Raw genomic sequence first — 6,909 nt, 5'->3', positions numbered from 1 at the left:
TTCAATTTCAATTCTATATATATATATATATATATATATATATATATATATATAGTAGGTCTAGAGGTATGTTCCGGGACTGTTTACGTTTTTTGAAATGTACAGTCCTGGAATATAACGCATATATATGTAATCAGATTCAAAAAATTGTCCCGAAACGTGCCGTAGGACATGAATTTTTTCCAGGACAGTCCTGGAAACTGCCAAATGTCCTGGAATATACCGATGTAAAAAATAAAAGTCCCGGAACATACTTCTGGACCTACATATATATATATATATATATATGGGCAGATCCATTACTTTTCGACCAAAAGTTGCGGGGGTGGGTCACCGATTTTGATGCCGATTTTTTCCTCGAAAGTACACTAAAAAAGAAGATGATCCTGAAAATTTGAGCCCGATTCGATCAAATCCGGCCGCTGGAGAATTTTTTTAATTTTGAAAAAAGTCGATTTTTCAGTCATTTTCAAAAATTTATATCTCAGCTTCTATATAACTTAGAGACTCGTTTAAGGCCGCATTCTTTTCTGTAAACCCTCTACTTTTAAGGAAAAAATTGGTCATTGGTTTACACTCAAGTCCGGCTTCACGGCGAGCTGCTAACTAAACCACTGTTTTAGAGAAATTTTGCCTATTTTTGAAATGCTGTCATATCTACAGTTTTCGAAGTAGAGGGTTGATCAGCAGCTGATATTTTTTGTTCAGGTATACTCTGAAGAAATCTACCCACTTTTTACTTGATTATTTCTATTTCGTTAAGTTATGGCCATCTAAAGCCGATCGATTTTCGAAAAATCGCCATTTTTAGATAGCCAGAACTTTTTTCTTTCAACTCGAAATCCTTTGAAATTTTCAGGATCATCTCCTTTTCTAGTGTACTTTCGAAGAAAAAATCGGCATCAAAATCGGTGACCCACCCCCGCAACCTTTGGTCGAAAAGTAATGGATCTGCCCATATATATATATATATATATATATATATATATATATATATATATATATATGTTCATACTTTCTTCAATAACATTATATCTTTTTTACGGTATATTACTCTTCTTAATAATATATCAGTATCAATCAATTCAATATCACTGTGCTTACACACACAAATAAATAAAAAAAAATACTATTATATTTAAAGCCTTACCTCCAAAACGAATGAAACTTTGTGTGACTGTATGTCCTGGCAGGGAAATATAGCTCTGGCATATGTAAACTGAAAATGTTGAATTTCAAGTACAATATACGTTAGTACATAGTTAGAAGAAATTTATTATTCTTATATAATTTACCTTGCTGTTGGATATTAAGAGAGGATGTGTACCATCGGAAGTTTGATCAGGTTTTAGCCAATACAATGCAGGAGAATTTGGACTTGTTTCATATTCAATCTGTATTTTATATCTAAAAATACGATATTGACGTATACATATGCATATATTTAATATTTGGACCGATAATTTCACAAATCCATATATTTGACAAAAATATTTTATACTTACACATTATCCATTCTTTTTATACCATCTGTATAAAATATTGGTAACTTAATTGTAAATTTACTGCCAAACTTGTTACAATGATGTCCAATTTTATATACGAATTCTGTTTCAGTATAAAGTTTCGTGACGCTTGATATTTTAAGTCCGTAGGTATCTAAAACCTAATTGCTTGATATTATAATATATATCAATATTATAATAAAATATACCTAAATTAAACATTAAAGTTCACTTACTACTTCATCACACATTGTATTTTTGTTTACTGTTATTATGGCCTTGCCTCTTAGAACGTTATGCTTAAAATCCACGAATAATTCCAAGCGAGTAACAGTCACAACAGCGAGCTCTAATAAATAACAGTTTACAGAAATTAAAATATATTTAAATATTTAACTATGTTATATATAAATAATAATTATTAGTACGTGACAAGAAATAATACATTTTAATTAAACATATAATATTAGAACCGGTTGTAGGATGCTTTTTAGTAGAAAAACTGCAAGTTTGTTAAAATATGCTTGACATAAAAAGAAACTTGCTACAGTGAAACAATGACATAATTTAAAACGAGCGACAGAGTCGCTTTTTAAACATGCTGATAAATTTTCAATTAGCCGATATCCGTAATCCGTATTTTATTTTCTTGAGAAAATATAACGTAAATAAATGTAAAAATGTTTAATATTGTACTTACGTAAGTAATTAACATACCTGGTCTCGCATAAGAATGCAGATTTTCAGGTGACAAAGCCATTTGAAAATTTGTGTGAACTTCTCCAAATGAGTATCGGCAATACAACTTAATACCATCAAATTTGTTTCAAGAACACAGCTTATTGCTCGCTCTTCTTCCTCTGTATCTAATATCCTACTACCTTATTTCCTACTGTAGTCTATCTCCCACTTACGTATCATTCAGTGTTTAACAACATATTAGTTTGCTTGTTAGGGTATTTAAAGCGTCACCGCGTCGTGACTTTCATGTAGCGCATAAACGGTTAAATACGTTAAACTAGTTAAAACCAGCACACACACAATAAGGATTTTACGTTTCAATTAAGAGGCGTGCAATTTATACCATTCTTATATAACAATATACTATAATATATCAATGCATAATTAACGATATTGTATATAATATTAATAATATTAAGAAATGCAAATTAAATGTACATATTTTCCAGCTTCTTTCTATAAATACATGCAAATTTGAATAAATATATATGTATTAATTTTAGCATTATATTTTTAATTATATCGTATCTATTTACCGTATATTTTGATAAACAATTTATAATCATATAAATATACGTTTTAATTTTCAGGGTTTTAATTGTCATTTTTCTGTATTAATAGATTTAAACAAATTTTATACTTTAAATCTTATTGTCACATACACATATTTTGGTACGCATAGATAATAGATAAGGAAACAAAATTATATAAGAGAAATTATGCGATTTTATTATTATAGTTTCTTTTATAATAGAGTATAGGTGACATTAATATTTTAGACAAAATGCGAAAAATTTTTCTATTAAATATTTTTTCCTTATGACAAATAAAGTTGTTGTAGGTAACAATTACTAAAATGTAACATAAATTGTATATAAAAATATAACATGATTGCTACTTTATAAAAATGTAATTTTGTAATCGCTACATAATTATATCGTGTCAAAGCTCGTTCGAATTTTATTTATTCTTCAAACTGTCAAAATATACGATTGCACTACGCAATAATAACTGCTTTCCATAGCGGTTTATGTAAATCCTCTAATATATGGCAATATAAAAATAATTGAAATAACAATAAATAGTTTAATAATATTAAAATCCAAAACTGAAAATTTTACAATATATTTATTTATTAACACGTCATATATCAAAGTCTATTAAAATGCAATACAAAATATACTGTAATTTTTGTAGTAATTATTTATTTTAAAACCTCTACATGCAGAATAGCTAAACGAACAGAGTTACATACAAAAAATAATACAGTTCAACTTAAAAAATACTGGTGACATTCATAAAACAATTATCGGCTCTTAATTAACCCGTTTTCTTCCACGAATTTTAAAAATATTGTATTTTAGTATAATTAAAATTGTTCATAAAAAAATAGTGACATTTATGCTTGAAAACATTTAATTCTTTTCCACTAACGCATTCTCCCTCTTCGCAAATTGTTATTACTTTATCGATAATACTAATAATGATCAATTAAACGTCATTGTTTTCTTGTAAATAAATAAATGCAGAATACAATACTCCCTGCGTTTAAATTCTTACCTTAGCAGTGTATTTAAATTTGACAGATGGGGTGTCCTGGCATGGGAACCATGATCCAGCGTATATTTGCTGAAAGCAGATTTTTATATAATCTATATGTTTATAGATATAAAAAAAATATCAGTATTTAGTCAGTTTACCTTATTGTTTGACAATAGAAAAAGATATAAACCATCAGCAGTTTGCTCGGATGTTAGCCAATATAATGCAGGAGAATTTATACTTGTTATATATTCAATTTGGATTTCACATCTGAAAGTATTATGGGCGCATATTCAATTCTTACATCAATAAATATTAGTAATTGTATTTTTCTAAAAAGGTTTTATAATTACCTATATAGGTTTATAATAAAAAGGATCGGTACTAACATTACCAATATCAACTTGTAGTAAATCAATGATTAAAAAAAACTTCCCAAGTCAGAAGAATTTATAACTGTATAATATAAACTTAACTCGACATCAGGATAATTTGTTACATTAATTATATCAAGTTTGTAGTTATCTAAGAACTAATTGTTCAATAGTACATTTTAATAACAAATCAAAATTTTTGCGCAATATTAAAGAAGATTAAAGAAGATTTTTACTTACTACTGCCTGAACTGAAAATAATTGTCTTTCTATAGTCGCTTGTATAAATCGCTTTTCCATGAAGAACCTTCTGATTAAAGTTTACATATAATCTATATATATAAAATAGAATGTCTGTATGTATGTATGTATGTATGTATGTATGTATGTATGTTCTTTATACACTCTTAAACTATTCGACCGAATTTTTACTAAAAGTATATAAAATAGGGGTAGAATTTCCGGGGAGTGTTATAGAGTGCATAGTTTTTCGTTGCCGATCTTTTTGGGAACCGGCATCCGAAATTTTTTCCAATTTTTCGGGAAATAATTGACCGAATTTTAAATAATTATATATGAATGAGGGGTAGAATTCCCGGGGAGTGCCATAAAGTGTGTAATTTTTCGTTATCGATCTTTTGGGAAACCGGTATCAGAAATTTTTCTAATTTTTGGGAAATAATTGACCGAATCTTAAAGAATTGTATATAAAATAGGGGTAGAATTTCCCGGGGAGTGCCATAAAATGTGTAATTTTTCGTTACCGATCTTTTTTGGAAACCGGTATCAGAAATTTTTCCAATTTTTTTGGAAATAATTGACCGAGTAGAAAAAGATTGGTTACGATATATTTAATCTATAAACACTCCTTATGTTTGTCCACAATAAGGATGTTGAAACATAAATGAAGTCGTTTTAAGAAAAACGACTCCCGGGCGAAGCCCGGGTAATCAGATAGTTATTAATATATTTCATTTATTATTGAAATTATTATTAAAAAGAAATTTTTTATATAAAGCTTTAGCAAAAATAAATATTATCGTAATAATTATTTTGGGAGTGCCATAAACTGTATAGTTTTTCGTTACCGATTTTTTGGGGAATTGGTATCCAAACTGATAAAGGAATTTTTTTCGATTAAGGATATTAAAACACAAATGAAGTCGTTTGAAGAAAAACGACTCCCGGGCGAAGACCGGGTAACCAGCTAGTTCTAAATAAGTATCGATTACACGTGCATCTTCTAATAATAAAAAAAATACAGAAATTAATAAATATAAACAATAAATATTAATATACAAATGCAGGAGTATATGACAAAAAATGGTATAGTGTAATTAAAATCATTAAATCGCAATTGCGTGTAAGTATTATTTAAATATGAAAACATTTTATAAATTTTTAAGCTCAAAAGTTATGGAGGAAGTACGTTTATATGATAACGCTGATTGTTTCAGAACTGAGGAAACATTTTTACATATTCTATCACCAAATTCTTTACGATATAAACTACCGCGATTTGATTCTAACTTTACATCGTATATTTATACATTTAAGAAGATGCACAGAATGTTGTCAATTAATTAAAAGTATGATAGAATAACCTAATAAAGAAGTAATGGCGAAGAGGAAGGAGACAGGAAGAAAAAGAAAGATATATATAGACGATGATCTAACGGTAAAAAAGAGACAAATACAAAAACAGTTATGGAGCATAGTGAAGGAGGAGAGGGAGAAAGGAAGGAAAGCAACGATAGGATACCAAAAAATATGGATAGACAATCGCGAAAAGAAATGGAATGAAAGCACCAAAATGCTAGAAGATGAAGGAGCTTAGGAAAAGAAGAGGTTGTATAGACAACATATACGCACTGAAGACAGCAGCAGAGAAGGTGTTAGCAAGGAGGAAGAGGAAATTGTATGTATTTTTGCAGACGTAAAAGCGGCATTTGATAAGGTGGATAGAGAGTTGTTATGGAAAAGCATGAAAGAATACGGAATCAATGAAGAATTAGTAGGTAGAATAGAGAACATACATGTATAAGGAGACAACGAGCAGGGTGATTTTAAAAAACAAGGTAACAGAAAGATTCGGGACAGAGAGAGGACATCTAAGGCTGCTCCCTGAGCCCACTGTTTTTTATAATATTTTTAGCAGATGTGGAGGAGTTTTTGAAGAAAAGGCAAGCTGGAGGAGTAGTAATTGGCAGGATAAAAATATACACACTGGCGTACGCAGACGATCTGGCGCGCAGTGCTGGCGGAATCAGAGGAGGATATAAAGAAGATGTTGAAAAGTTTGGAAAAATATTCGAAGGAAAGAGGCTAACCCTAAATACAGGAAAATAAAAAATACTAGTTTCTTGCAAAAAGGAAAGAAGAAATCAAGAAAGAAAATGGGAATGGAAAAAACGAAGAATTGGAAGAAGTTTAAAGAGTTCAAATATTTAGGCTTCACGTTTAAGAAGAATAATAAAAGAACGATGCGCACATAAAGGACGCGGTAAAGAGAGCGGCAGCAGTCATGGCACAAATATGGGGAATAGGAGAGACAAAATTTGAAAAAAATTTTGACAGAAGAATTATGATGTTTGACATAATGGTGGAGAGCATCATGCTATATGGAGGAGAAGTATGGGGTTGGAGAGAATGGAAGGAGATAGAAGCGTTTCAGGAAAGGTACATAAGGTGGACGCTAGGATTGGACAGGTGCACACCGGGATACATAGTTAGGGAGGAAACAAAAA

The sequence above is a fragment of the Temnothorax longispinosus genome, chromosome 7 (assembly GCF_030848805.1).
Source record: "Temnothorax longispinosus isolate EJ_2023e chromosome 7, Tlon_JGU_v1, whole genome shotgun sequence".
NCBI classification, from domain to species: Eukaryota; Metazoa; Arthropoda; class Insecta; order Hymenoptera; family Formicidae; genus Temnothorax; species Temnothorax longispinosus.
The sequence above is the reverse complement of the archived record's forward strand: the minus strand, read 5'-3'. Positions refer to the sequence as shown.